This window comes from Colobus angolensis, unplaced genomic scaffold (genome assembly GCF_000951035.1).
Source record: "Colobus angolensis palliatus isolate OR3802 unplaced genomic scaffold, Cang.pa_1.0 Scaffold212, whole genome shotgun sequence".
Taxonomy (NCBI): domain Eukaryota; kingdom Metazoa; phylum Chordata; class Mammalia; order Primates; family Cercopithecidae; genus Colobus; species Colobus angolensis.
The window spans coordinates 3,753,072-3,767,804 of record NW_012115289.1 but is presented as its reverse complement, the minus strand read 5'-3'; the positions used below and the strand labels follow the sequence as shown (position 1 = coordinate 3,767,804).

The following is a 14,733-nucleotide window of genomic DNA, read 5'->3' as shown; positions in this document are numbered from 1 at the left end:
AGTGGTGGGCACCTGTAATCTCAGCTACTCAGGAGGCTGAGGCAGGAGAATCGCTTGAACCCAGGAGGCGGAGGTTGCAGTGAGCAGAGATTGTGCCACTGCACTCCAGCCTTGGTGAGTGACAGAACAAGACTCTGTCTCAAAAATAATAATAACAACAATTGAGATGAGGCAGACTAAAATGCTTAGAACAAAGACTCAGTATTAATTCACTGGACATATATTTATTGTCTAGCCACTATGTTTCAGGTACTGTGCCAGATGGTAGGAAAAAACTGGTTTCTAGTGTCCCTGGAAAGAAAAAATTAGCTGCGCATGGTGGTATGTGCCTGTAATCCCAGCTACTCGGGAGGCTGAAGCAGGAGAATCGCTTGAACCTAGAAGGTGAAGGTTGCAGTGAGCCACGATGGCACCACTGCACTCCAGCCTGGCAACAGAGGGAGACTCCATCTCAAAGAAAAAAAAAAGAAAGAAAGAAAAAGAAAAGAAATAATTGGGCCAGGGGTGGTGACTCACGCCTGTAATTCCAGCACTTCAGGGACCGAGGCAGACGGATCACCTGAAGTTAGGAGTTTGACACCAGCCTGGCCAACATGGTGAAACCCTATCTCTACTAAAAGTACAAAAATTAGCTGGGCGCAGTGTTGGGAAACTGTAATCCCAGCGACTCAGGAGGCTGAGGCAGGCTGAGTGTATTTGTGAACCTCGGAGGCAAAGGTTGCAGTGAACTGAGACTGCCCCACTGCACTCCAGCTGGGGTGACAGAACGAGACTGTCTCAAAAATCACAATAATAGTAATAATAACTGTTCTCTTAGGTGTGGTAATGGTGCTGGAATTTTTTTTTTTTAAACACTGACTTTATGTGTTATATACACACTGAAGAATTTACAGATAAAATGACATGACATTTGAGATTTGGTTTAAAATAATTTAGAGAAAAGGAAAAAGAAAGGTAGAATAGCTGGCAAAATGTCAACAACTGGCTGGGTGCAGTGGTTCATGCCTGTAAACCTAGTACTTTAGGAAGCCAAGGTGGAAAGATTGCTTGAGCCCAGCAGCTCAAGGCTGCAGTGAGCCATGATCATGTCACTGCATTCCAGCCTTGGCAACAGAGCAAGACCCTGCCTGAAAAAAAAAAAAAAGTTAGCAATTGGCTGGATGTGGTGGCTTGCGCCTGTAATACTAGCACTTTGGAAGGCCAAGGTGGGTGGATTACCTGAGGTCAGGAGTTCAAGACCAGCCTGACCAATATGGTAAAACCCCATCTCTACTAAAAATACAAAATTAGCCAGGCATGGTGGTGTGTGCCTGTAGTCCCAGCTACTGCAGAGGCTGAGACAGGAGAATTGCTTGAACCTGGGAGGCAGAGGTTGCAGTGAGCCAAGATCATGCCACTGCACTCCAGCCTGGGAAACAGAGGAGATTCCATCTCAAAAAAAAAAAAAAAAAACTTTAGCAATTATCAAAGCAGGGTAATTAGGTGTAGGGAGAAAGTTATTATATTATTGTGTTTCTACTTTGGCATGTGTATATGTGAATTTTTTCATTATAAAATATTTTTAATGAATTCTTTAAACAGATAAATAAAATTTGGGATTAATGCTAACTGAATTTTAATAACTGAAGGTAGATCTGTGAAATCTACCCAAGATACTGAGGGGAAAAAAGCAAGTTTCACCACCACCGCCATCACTCCCAACCGACAACAAAGCAATAATCAGAGAAGAATAAAACCATTTTAGTGTTATGTCCTTCCTTCCACCCTCTTCCCCCTCAAAAAAAGCAGATGCAGAAAAACAAATTGGAGTGTTATCCAGTCATCTAGTCCAAGGACAGCTTGGGCAGGGGAAATGGCAGTGGAAATGGATTAAAAAGTGTATATGTGTTTAGGGGCCAGGTGCGGTGGTGGCTCATGCCTGTAATCCCAGCATTTTGGGAGGCTGAGGCAGGTCACTTACTTGAGTCCAGGAGGCAACATAGGGAGACCCTCATCTTTAAAATAATAATAATAAAATAAATAAATCAAAAGAAAAAGTGCACAGGCTTTTTAACAAAGGTGCTATTTAATGTTGTAGAGGTAGGGATCCCACAGGGATGTGCAGTGATCCACCGCTAGTAGCAACCTGTATTTTAGCTCCCCCAAGTGTAAAGATTTGAAGTGGGGGAGAATTAACTAAAACCCAGAGGGAAGAGTCATGTGGACTTGGCCTCCTGTAGAAGGAAAGCGGCTTTCAGCCAGCTCCAGGCAACCTGACAGATAGGGAGCTAGGGGAATCAAGACCCTGACCTCACGTTCCTCCCTCTGACCTCTGCAGAGATAATCAGTAGATGAACCTCAGTGGAAGGCAGGGTGCAGCAGACTTTGATACAGTCCTTACAGCCCAGCCTCCTGGGGCCTTGATCAGGGCAGAGCAGGGTGGAGAGTGGACTGGGAGGTGCAAACACAGGCTATCCAGGACAGGCTTCACAGTTTTTGCATGACCTGTGCTATGAGGTTCCTTGTGATCTTAACGACAGGCTTCACAGTTTTTGCATGACCTGTGCTATGAGGTTCCTTGTGATCTTAACACTGCCTACCCGTCTCAGTTCCTGTCTGCCCACTCCCCCTGCAAAGTGGAGGCTCGGAGGATAATAGTGTCTAATCCATCACCGCTAGTACGAGGATGAAATGAGTTAATCTGTATGAAGCATTCAACTTGACATAGTGTTTTAGAACAGCCAGCACTCAAAAATATTATGAAGAAGACTTTCTGGACATAGTTTCCTCTTTTTGTTTTTTCCTACTTTATTTTCTTTTTTAATTGATGCATAATACATAGTTTCAAAGTATATGTGATAATTTAATACATTCATATAATTTGTAAATATCAAAGCAATGTACTTGGAATATCCATTACCTTAAATATTTGTCTTTACGCTAGAACCATTTTATTTACTTATTTATTTGGAGACAGGATCTTGCTCTGTCACTCAGGCTAGAGTTCAGTAGTGCAGTCATAGCTCACTGTAACCTGGGCTCAAACAATCCTCCTGCCTCAGCCTCCTGAGTAGCTAGAACTACAGTTGTGCCACCACACCCTGCCTAGGCTAGAACCATTTTACTTCTTCTCTCCTAGCTATTTTGAAATGTACAATAAATTATTGTAAAGTAGTCACCCTACTGACCCACCTTACTAGATCTTATATAGTTCTATCTTTCCAAACACTTTTTCTTTCCAGGGACACTAAAGCAAAGTTTTTCCTTCCACCTGGCACAGTATCTGAAACATAGTGGGTAGTCAATAAATATTTGTTCGGTGAATTAATGCTGAGTCTTTGTGCTAAGCATTTTAGTCTGCCTCATCTTAATTGTTGCAGCAACCTTATAAGGTAAGTATCATTCTGTTTTAGAGATGAGGGTAGTAGAGGCTCAGCAGGACTCAATGACTTGCTAGTAGAGGCTCATTAGGACTCAGTGATTTGCCCAGAGCAGACCAGGATTCAAAGGCCGATCTTACTCTAAAACTTGCGCTCTTTGCCCTGTGCCAGAGGCTGCAGGCAGTGAGGGCTTTCTGCAAAGGTGACCACTGGCCAGTGAAGTGTCACCCTGACACTTCACTGTGACTCCCAAAGGGTGGGTCTCCATTCAACAGGAGCCAGATGACCATGCACTCTGTATCTGACAATAGGCTCTTGGGGCGTAGATCTCTGAATCATCTTTGTGTCCCTATAAGATACCTTTTTACTGGGTGGTAACTAATGTCCATTGACTTAAATAATGTAATGAAAGATAGACTATCTTCTTTTGCTCTTGCTAATGCTGCTTCCAATGCACCGTGGCCATTCCTGGCATTGAGGGTAGGGGTGGTTTGTGGGCACAAAGACCAACCTTCAATTCCTAGTCTAGAGGAACAGGCCTAACATTTATTAAGAGATTGTATTGTCAGGCATTGTTCCAGATGCTTAACATGTAATATCACCATGACAAATCTATGGGGTAAGAATTATCATTAATCCTATTTTATGCTTGAGGAAACTGAAGTTCAGAATAGTTAAGTGAACTTTCTCAAGGACATACAGCTAGAAAGCAAGCAAGGATTTTGAATCTTTTTATTTATTTATTTATTTAATTTTTTTTTTTTTTCAGTGGAAAATAACTTTTATTGAGACCCCACCAGCTGCAAAATCTGCTCCTGGCATTAAGCTCCTTCTTCCTTTGCAATTCGGTCTTTCTTGAGTGGTCCCATGAATGCTTTCTTCTCTTCCATGGTCTGGAAGCGGCCATGGCCAAACTTGCAGGTGGTGTCAATGAACTTAAGGTCAATCTTCTCCAGAGCCCGCCGCTTCGTCTGCACCAGCAAGGACTTGCGGAGGGTGAGCACCCGCTTCTTGGTTCCCACCACACAGCCTTTCAGCATGACAAAGTCATTGGTCACTTCACCATAGTGGACAAAGCCTTGATGCTCTTGTCAGACAGGTCATAGTCAGTGGAGGCATTGTTCTTGATCAGCTTGCCGTCCTTGATAAGGTAGCCCTGGCCAATCTTATAGATCTTCTTATTGATCTCAGTGCAGTGATGGTAGCCTTTCTGCCCAGCACGTGCCACAGAGAAGGCCACACGAGCAGGATGCCATGCCCCAATGCAGGCCACCTTGCGCAGGCCTCGGTGGGTCTTGCGGGGCAGCTTCTTGGTGTGCCAACGACTGGTGACCCCTTTGTAGCCTTTGCCCTTGGTCACCCCGATGACGTCGATCATCTCATCCTGCCCAAACACTTGGTTCACAGGTACCTGCTGCTCAAGCCTCTCGCGGGCCCAGTCCAGTTTCTCGGCCACGGTGCCTCCGTTCACCTGGATCTCCATCAGGTGGGCCTTCTTCTGGTGCAGAGGAAGCAGGCGCATCTGGGTGTGGGCAATGACACGGATCACTTGGCAGTACTTCTTCATGCTGCTGAAGTCCTTCTCCAGCTGCTTCTTGCCATCCTCATCCTGCCATTTCTTGCAGTACTTGGTAAAGGCCTTCTTCTTAGATTTATGCCAGTTCTTATAGAAACGCCTCTTGCATTCATCACTGATGTGCTCAGCGAAGACAGTCTTGAAGGTCCGGAGGCCTCGAGGGGTTTCCACGTAGCCCACAATGCCCACAACCACCATGGGTGGTGTCTCCACAATGGTTACAGCCTCCACCACCTCCTTCTTGTTCACCTTAGATCCTGGCCTGTCGACTTCCCGCACGATGTGGGTCATGCCAGCCTTGTGTCCCAGGAAGGCTGTGAGGTGGACCGGCTTAGACGGATCATCCTTAGGGAAGCTCTTAACCTTCCCGCGATGCCTGCTGCTGCGCTTCCGGGGCAGGAAGCCGAGGGACCCATGTCTGGGAGCGGAGAACTTTCTGTGAGACATCACGCCATCAAATCCCGCCGGTAGAGCAGGATTTTGAATCTAAGCATCTGATCTAGGGTCTGTGCGCTTGACTTTTCAAGGAACCATACTTACCTTTCTTGTCCTCTCCCCTCCTCCTCTGCAGCCTCCCATCCTGACCTGCAGCACTTCCTTGCTAGCCAGCAGCCTAAGGGGCCACCTTCCAGTTCTCTTGAATGTTACTGCTCACAATCAAAAGCAAACAAAATGAAAGTGTCAGCCAGTATCTTGGTTGTCCACCTGCCTGACACGGATGTGCCTCACTCCCTTATTTTTATCAAGCACATTTAAGGGTTTGCTTCAGCTTTTTGTTTCTCCCTCATGGAAGATGTTTGGTCTGGATGCTTCTAGTAACAAACAGAAGCCCAAACCTTCATGGCAAAGAGCTGTTGAAGAAAATTGAGGTGAGGGCCAGGCACAGTGGCTCATGCCTGCAGTCCCAGCACTTTCAGGAGGCCAAGGTGGGCAGATCACAAGGTCAGGAGTTCAAGACCAACTTGGCCAACATGGTGAAACCCCATCTCTACTAAAGATACAACAAATTAGCCGGGCATGGTGATGCGCACCTGTAATCCCAGCTACGCGGGAGGCTGAAGCAGGAGAATCTCTTGAACCCGGGAGGCGGAGGTTGCAGTGAGCCACGATCGTGCCATTGCACTCCAGCCTGGGTGACAGGGTGAGACTCTGTCTCAAAAAAAAGAAGAAAGAAAGAAAATTGAGGTGAGAGCAAACAGCACAAAAGCGAGACCAGTCTTCAAATCTTTGCTCGCACAAAGTTAATTTATTGAAATAATGGTTAGCACACCAAATTATGTATGTATTTATTTATTTACTTACTTACTTACTTACTTACTGAGACAGGGTCTTGCTATGTTGCCCATACTGGCCTCAAGCTTCTGGGCTTAAGTGATCCTCACACCTCAGCCTCCCAAGTAGCTGGGACTTATAGGCATGCACCACCACGGCTGGCTCACCAGGTTATTTAATGTAGCTGAAATAGTAATAAACTTCATTTTAAATTAATAACATTAATTTATGCTCTTTTACAATTCAGTAATTACTACCTATTTTCCCACCCTATGCAATCATTTTTTCTTCCCTTTTATTCCTTCATGGAATTTATTTTTTTTATTTTTTTTATTTTTTTATATATTATTATTATTATTATTATTTTTTTTTTCCTTCATGGAATTTATATTACAAAATAAACATAATTAACATGGATTTGACACATACCTTCTGTTGTCTGTATGAACAGCCATAAATTTACAAGAAAATACTAATTAATTGATATGAAACGCTTTCTGGGTTGGGTTTCCCAGAAATGGACTCTGACAGAAGTTGACAGGCAAGGTCCTTATTAGGCAGTGCTCTTAGGATCAATACATGAGGAAGGAGGGGAGGAAGCAGGACTAGGAAGAAGTCTAGCTCCAGTGCTGGCTCAGCAAAGACCTCAGGACCCCAAAGGATTGTCCTTCAGGTTGATGGCTCTTCAGAATTGCTCAGAGTTGGGGATAGGAAGCCAAGCCTTTATACTCCCACAGGCCAGCCCTGAAAGGACAGGTGATCTTAGATCAATCAGACAATTTTCTTCAAGTCCAGGGGATCACCAAAGACAGCTGAGTGCTGTCTTCCTGCAGCATTCCTGGGAGGTAGGGGAATAAGTCTTTCATTCCTACTATGGGATCTAGGTGGTGCGTGACACAGTCCACCACAGAAATAAGTTAATTGTAACTCATTTTGTTTCCAAACTCTAAGAAAAGTTATACCATTGCATCTCCCAAGCCACAGCACATTTCATCATTTCAGTCAAGGTATCAGTCATTTTCTCAGCCAATCTTGAATTATCCTAAGACTATGGCAGAAGCAAAGGTCATAGATGAGGCTCATCCCTAAGCTGAAGGGAAGCATGCAGTGGGTGTTCCTGTCCACACATCAGAACCCAAGGATACCAAGGGCCAGCTGACAGTTTGGGTGTCAATGGGGGTTTCGGGAACCAATTGCCCACAGATCCAAAGGGATGACTGTGTTTACAACTAAGGGTCGTGCAAGGCCGCTGCACAAAGGGCAACAGAACAGTCAAGGCAAGGGGCATCTGAAGAACAGGTCCTATTTGCTAGGGTCCCTACAACAAAGTACCATAGACTGGGCCATTTAAACAACAGAATTCTTGAGGCCATGCCTGAGATCAAGATGCTGGCAGGATCGGTTTCTTCTGAGCCCTCTCTCCTGGACTGTAGATGACCATCTTCTCCCTGGGTCTTTCCATGGTCTTCTTTCTATATCTGTCTGTGTCCAGATCTCCTCTTTTCTTTTTTTTTTTTTTTTTGAGATAGGGTGTTGCTTTGCCCAGGCTGGAGTGCAATGGTGTGATCTCAGCTCACTGCAAACTCCGCCTCCCAGGTTCACACCATTCTCCTGCCTCAGCCTCCCAAGTAGCTGGGACTACAGGCGCCCGCCACCTCGTCTGGCTAGTTTTTTGTATTTTTTAGTAGAGACGGGGTTTCACTGTGTTAGCCAGGATGGTCTCGATCTCCTGACCTCGTGATCTGCCCGTCTCGGCCTCCCAAAGTGCTGGGATTACAGGCTTGAGCCACCGCGCCCAGCCTAGATCTCCTCTTTTTCTAAAGACACCAGTCATATCAGATTAGGGTCCACCCTCATGACCTCATTTTAACATAATTAACGCTTTCAATTTCCTATCTATCTCCACATAGAGTCGCATTCTGAGGTACCGGGGTTTAGAACTTCAACACATGAATTGTGTTGAAGGGAATACAATTCAGCCGACAGAAGGGGCTTTGAACTGGGCTTCTTCAAAAGGTGATTCAATTTCGACAGGCAGAAATGAGAGTGCAGAAGAGCATTCCCAAGGAGGGAAGAGGAAGCAAGCCCCGAGAGGAATGCAAGGGTACAGAAAGGAATAGATTACATTCTGCCCCATGGGGGTTCTGTCATGAAAAACTCAGAGTGACTAAGTCCAGCTGGGCTGTGGGTGGACTGTAGTGGAGAAGAGGGTGTAAGGTAAGACACAGGCCTGATAATGGAGGTGTTAGATGCCTTTGTGTAACAGTCCATAAAGTTGCGCCTAAAAGATATGTCACAATCTATTATTTCTTATAAATAAATTTAATTGCTTCTTCAAGTCCTATCCTCCTGCGTTGACAGAAAATAAACCTCAGGCTGGGTGCAGTGGCTTATGCCTTGTAACTCCAGCACTTTGGGAAGCCAAGGTAGGTAGATAACCTGAGGCCAGGAGTTGGAGACCAGCCTGGCTAACCTGGCAAACCCCCATCTATACTAAAACTACAAAAATTAGTAGCCAGGCTTTGGTGGTGCATGCATGTAGGTAGTCCCAGCTACTTGGGAGGCTGAGGCACAAGAAATGCTTGAACCCAGGAGGCAGAGGTTGCCGTGAGCCGAGATCATGCCACTGCACTCCAGCCTGTGCAACAGGAATAAAAAAGTCTCCAAAAAAAAACAGAACCTCAGTCATTCTTTAGGCCCCACCTAAGGGTGTGCCATCAAATGAAACTCACAGAGTCAGAGCAGCAGGAATGGAGTAGGGTCCTCTGGTCATTGGCCATCTCTGCACACAGGCTACAGTGGAGTTGGCCCATGTTCCCTTCTGTATAGCTCCTTCCAGTCTCGTGGCACTGTTTTTTTGTATTTGTTTTTGTTTTTTGAGATGAGGTCTCACTCTACCATTCAACCTGGAGTGCAATGATGCAAAATTGGCTCACTGCAACCTCTGCCTCCTGGGCTCAAGGGAACCTCCTGCCTCAGCCTCCTGACTACAGGTGCATGCCACCATGTCCAGATAATTATTGCATTTTTTGTAGAGATGGAGTTTCGCCATGTTACTCAGGCTGGTCTTGAACTCTTGGACTCAAGCAATCTACCCATTTTGGCCCCACAAAGTTCTGGGATTACAGACGTGAGCCACCACACCCGGCCTGAATTCAGTTTTAGATGATCCCAATTTTGTTGGCAGTATCGAGTCCCTGTACTCAGGGGCCAGTCCAATGTATGTCTTCTTGTCTCCATTAGGCTTTATCAGGGTTCGCACCCTGTCAGTATCATACAGTTTTTCTCAAAGACTGCCTGATCTGAGGCTTGTTGGCCTTGGCATCTATAGTAAAAACCAGCATGTTGTTTTCTCTACCTTCTTTGAGGTCAAGGGGAACTTAATGATGGCACTATGGTTTCAGTTGTTCCTCCTGAAAACACATTTTCTAGGGCCCTTTGGAGTCTCAGTGTGCTACACCCCTGGAGGTAGGTGATTCATGGGCCTTCTTCGGGAGACTCTGGCTGCCTTGTGGCTTTCTTGGCCTTCAAAGCCTTTGTTCTTGCCCTGATACTGTGACGGGCAGGAGGCTCCTCCTTGCCTTTGATATCGTCTTTGTTTAAAGGTCTTAAGTCATTTAACTCACATTTATGATGCATGAAAGATCCTTGCCGTGTTTATAAGAAATAGTCAGTGGGACTGGGTGCAGTCTGACGCTGTAATCCTAACACTTTGGGAGGCTGCGGAGGGAGGATTGCATGAGGCCAGGAGTTTGAGCCTGACATAGTGAGACCCTTTCCCAAAAAAAAATTTTTTTTTTTTTAATTAGCTGAGCATTGATGTGTGCCTGTAGTCCCATACTCAGGAGGCCGAGGTGGGAGGATCCCTTGAGCCCAGGCATTAGAGGCTGCAGTGAGCTATGATCATGCCACTGCACTCCTGCCCAGGCAACAGAGCAAGACCCTGTCTCAAAAAACAAAACAAAAAGAAATGTGCAGTGAGACAGAGAGATGCTACCTGAGGAAAGGACACACAAAATTGCAGAACTTTGCTGTATTCACCACAATCTAGAGTTGAGTCTTCAGGTCCAAAAACTCCACCTTTCTTCATTGTCCATGAAATGTACAAAAGTGTCCATGAAATGTACACTAGCCACAGAAAGGATCTGTACAGTGCAGATAGGCATGCCTGTCTTTCACAGACGAGTGTATCTTTCTTTTATAGCCAGGTGTACTGTCTTTTTATAACTTGATGACAACAGATATTAAAACCAGTATCCAAGGTGCTAATTTACAATGAGAAATACAACTGCCAAATAGGCCGAGCACAGTGGCTCACACCTGCAATCCCAGCACTTTGGGAGGCCAAGGCAGGCAGATCACCTGAGGTCAGGAGTTCGAGACCAGCCTGATCAACATGGAGAAACCCTGCCTCTACTGAAAATACAAAAATTATCTGGGTGTGGTGTCGGGTGCCTGTAGTCCCAGCTACTCAGGAGGCTGAAGCAGGAGAATCGCTTGAACCCAGGAGAGGGAGGTTGCAGTGAGCCAAGACTGTGCCACTGCATCCAGCCTGGGTGACAGAACGAGATTCCGTCTCAAAAAATTTAAAAAATTTAAAAAAGAAAGAAGCATAACTGTCAAATGGAGAAGTCCTTAATATTGTGTAGTCAGAGTATTCTGTATCTTGAAAAAATATGTACATGGGTAAAATCAGAAGTTAACTAAATGTGGAATTAGAACAAACAAAATTAGATGGTTTTATTACTTTTTAATTTGTTTTTTATCAAATTAGGCAGTCCTCAGAACGAGGACAGATTCAGAGAGCTCCCTCAATGGTTTTAATCTCTATTGTCATCAAGTTATAAAAAGACAGTACACCTAGCTATGAAAGAAAGATACACTTATCTGTGAAAGACAGGCATGCTTATCTGCACTGTACAGATCCTTTCTGTGGCTAGTGTACTGCTCAGATGTGGAGTCATCACAGTATCAACTGGGTTTGTTTTCTTTCTTTTTCTTTTCTTTCTTTTTTTTCTTTTCTTTTCTTTTTTCTTTTCTTTTCTTTTTTTTTTTTTTTTGGAGACTGGGTCTCTGACGCCCAGACTGGAGTGCAGCATTATGATCATGGCTCATTTGCAACCTTGAACTCCCAGACTCAAGCTGTCCTCCCACCTCAGCCTCCCAAGTAGCTAGGACTACAGGTAGACATCACTACACCTGGCTAATTTTTTAAATTAAAAATTAAAATATTTCAAAAAAAATTTCAAAGAGCAATTAAGGTGGGAGCAATCAAGCCTCCCAAGGTGCTGGGATTACAGGTGTGAGCCACCGTGCCTGGCCCCTACTTTAGTGTTTAGGGAAGCAAAGATGTCCACATCCTAATCCCCAAAACCTATCAATATGTTAGGTTCTGTGTCTGGGGTGTTTTTTTACACCAAGCAATTCTCCAACATCTGGATGTCAAACATTTCAATTAATTCAGACACAAACTACCTGGAGTTAGCTTGCTTCAGACTTAAGGGTTCAGTCCCACAAGACTGTCCCCACTTCAGACTGCACTTGCAAGTTTGATGCCTTATCCATAGTTCTGGCTGATATAACTCAGGGGTTCCCATGACCCCTTCTTTAAGTTTGATATTAATAATTTGCTAGAATGGCTCACAGAACTCAGAAAAACTTTTCCTACATTTACTGGTTTATTATAAAGTACACAACCCAGGAAGAGTCAGACGGAAGAGGTGCATAGGGCACAGTATTGGGTGGGAGTCGGTATGGAGCTTCCAAACCCTCTCCAGGAGTATGACCCTCCCAGCAAGTCAATGTGTTCATCAACTTCGAAGCTCTTTGAATCTTGTTGCTCAAGACTTAAAGCTCAATCCTCAATCCCTCTTTCACTCCCAGAAGGTTGGTGAATAGGGTTGAAACTTCCAACCCTCTAACCACTTGTTTTTTCTGGTGACTAGCCCCCATCTAGGCCCCACATCAACTCACCTCATTAGTGTAAACTCAGGTGTGATTAAAAGGAGCTCATACCAAAATTGTGCCACTGAACCCCAACCTGGGCGACAGAGTGAGATCAAAACACACACACACACACACACAGGAAGGGGATGGAGGCTCATAGTTACTGCTGCAGGGCTTTCACCCGCCTGGACCTGGTGCCATTTAAAAGCACACCCTTGGCTGGGCGCAATGGCTCACGCCTGTAATCTGAATACTTTGGGAGGCGAAGGCAGGTGGATCACCTGAGGTCAGGAGTTTGAGACCAGCCTGGCCAACACAGCAAAACCCCATTTCTACTAAAAATACAAAAATTAGCCGGGCATAGTGTCTTGCACCTGTAATCCCAGCTACTTGGGAGGCTGAGACAGGAGAATCGCTTGAGCCTAGGAGGCGGAGTTTGCAGTAAGCTGAGATTCGGCCACTGCACTCCAGCCTGGGCCACAGAGTGAGACTCCGTCTCAAAAAAAAAAAAAAAAAAAAAAAAAATACAAAAAAAAAAAAAAAATGCACCCTACACTCACCCTGCTTGTTGGGCTCACCAAGAGGTTCCTGGGCTCCATGCAGCAAAAAATATCATGTGTGTTTGTGATGGAAGGGAAAGAGGAGCCTTCTGCCAAAAGGGAGCAGCAGATTAGCCACACCTGTGGGCTCAACTAGATAGAAAACCTAACAAACAAGCCAAGAAAATATTTTACATTTTTCTACATTCAAAAGAAAACACCAAAGAATGTTTTGGGAACCTTGAGGAGGACTTCAAACAGGCTCCAGAGTGCTGCATACCAGCAAAGGAAATAGAACAACTAAATGGGAATCCAGTACCTGACGGAAATGGACATATTCTTGGTTGAGTACCAGTAGAAAAAAACAATAAACAGTACTGCTGGCATTCCTCTGTAGTTCATTATGAATTTGAAATTGCCCTGGTACTAAAGCATCATCCTGATGAACCTGGGCTTTTGGAAATAAGTGTAGTGCCACTAATTTTAGAACAAACACTGGAGCTTATAGGAACAAATATCAATGGAAACCCATGTGGGTTAGGAAGCAAGACGCATCCATTACATCTTCTTATACCACATGGAGCATTCCAAATAAGAAATCTACCCATCTGGGGCTGGGCGTGGCAGCTCACGCCTGTAATCCCAGCACTTTGGGAGGCCGAGGCGGGTGGATCACAAGGTCAGGAGTTCGAGACCAGACTGGCCAACATAGTGAAACCCCTTCTCTACTAAAAATACAAATTTCAACTGGGCGTAGTGGTGGGCACCTGTAGTCCCAGCTACTCAGGAGGCTTAGGCAGGAGAATCACTTGAACCTGGGAGGCAGAGGTTGCAGTGAGCCGAGATCACACCACTGCACTCCAACCTGGGTAACAGAGTGAAACCCCATCTCTACTAAATATTACAAATTTCAACTGGGCGTAGTGGTGGGCACCTGTAGTCCCAGCTACTCAGGAGGCTTAGGCAGGAGAATCACTTGAACCTGGGAGGCAGAGGCTGCAGTGAGCCGAGATCATACCACTGCACTCCAACCTGGGTAACAGAGTGAAACTCTGTCTCAAAAAAAAAAAAAAGAAAAGAAATCTACCTGTTTGGAAGTACAATCGTCTCTTGTCCTGCTTTGAAGTTTGCAAAGAGGCTAAAATTGAAGGAATAGTATGGCATTGCAGTAATGGTAGTTTAATTAAGGTCCATCACCATCGTCTTGGTTTATGCTGGCCAATCCCAGATATATACATTAACTCAAAACCCGTTATAGGTCAGGCATGGTGGCTTGTGCCTGTAATCCCAGCACGTTGGGAGGCCGAGGGGGGCAGATGACATCAGGTCAGGAGTTCAAGACCAGCCTGGCCAACATGGTAAAATCCTATCTCTACTAAAGCAAAAATTAGCCAGGCATAGTGGCGGGAGCCTATAATACCAGCCACTTGGGAGGCTGAGGCACAAGAATCCCTTTAATCCCTGCAGAGGTTGCAGTGAACCGAGATTGTGCTACTACTGTACTCCAGCCTGGGTGACAGAGAGAGACTCTGTCTCAAAAACAACAACAACAACAACAACAAAAATCAAAGAAGCTCCAGCTATTATCAACATGAACCTGAACAAATGTGATTCTGCCTTTGATATTAAGTGTTTGTTTAATCATTTTTCAAAAACAGAAATCTGGTAGACTCAAAGATATAATATTTGATGTATAAAATGCAAATAAAATTAAGATTAGTTTTATTGTTGTTACATTCTAAAAAACAAAAAAACAAATGGGGCTCATAAAGAATAACAAAAGAAACTCCTATCACTCAGGAAATGCCAGGTGTTTCAGGAGCTCCATGACAGAAACTATGGACAAATAGATTTCTTATTATATGTATCACACTGTGAAAAGGGGGACTTAAATACAGCAGATAGAGTTAAGGTTGCTAATCAGCTGACTTTAAAAGAGAGATTTTCCTGGATTATCTGGGGGGGGGGATCCAAAGTAATCACAGGATTCTTAAATGTGACAGAAAGACGTAGGAGTTTCACTGTCAGTGTCATAGTGATA

General features: G+C 44.7%; 2 pseudogenes across 1 annotated transcript; one reads left to right on the top strand and one right to left on the bottom strand.

Annotated features, from left to right (window-relative positions):
* Positions 1 to 4,124: 4,124 nt before the first annotated feature.
* Positions 4,125 to 5,406, bottom strand: LOC105512448 (annotated as a pseudogene). The gene has a single exon (XR_001001854.1). The product of XR_001001854.1 is annotated as a 60S ribosomal protein L3 pseudogene (transcript).
* A 7,289-nt stretch (positions 5,407 to 12,695) lies between these two features.
* Positions 12,696 to 14,389, top strand: LOC105512466 (annotated as a pseudogene).
* The last annotated feature ends 344 nt before the right edge of the window (positions 14,390 to 14,733 follow it).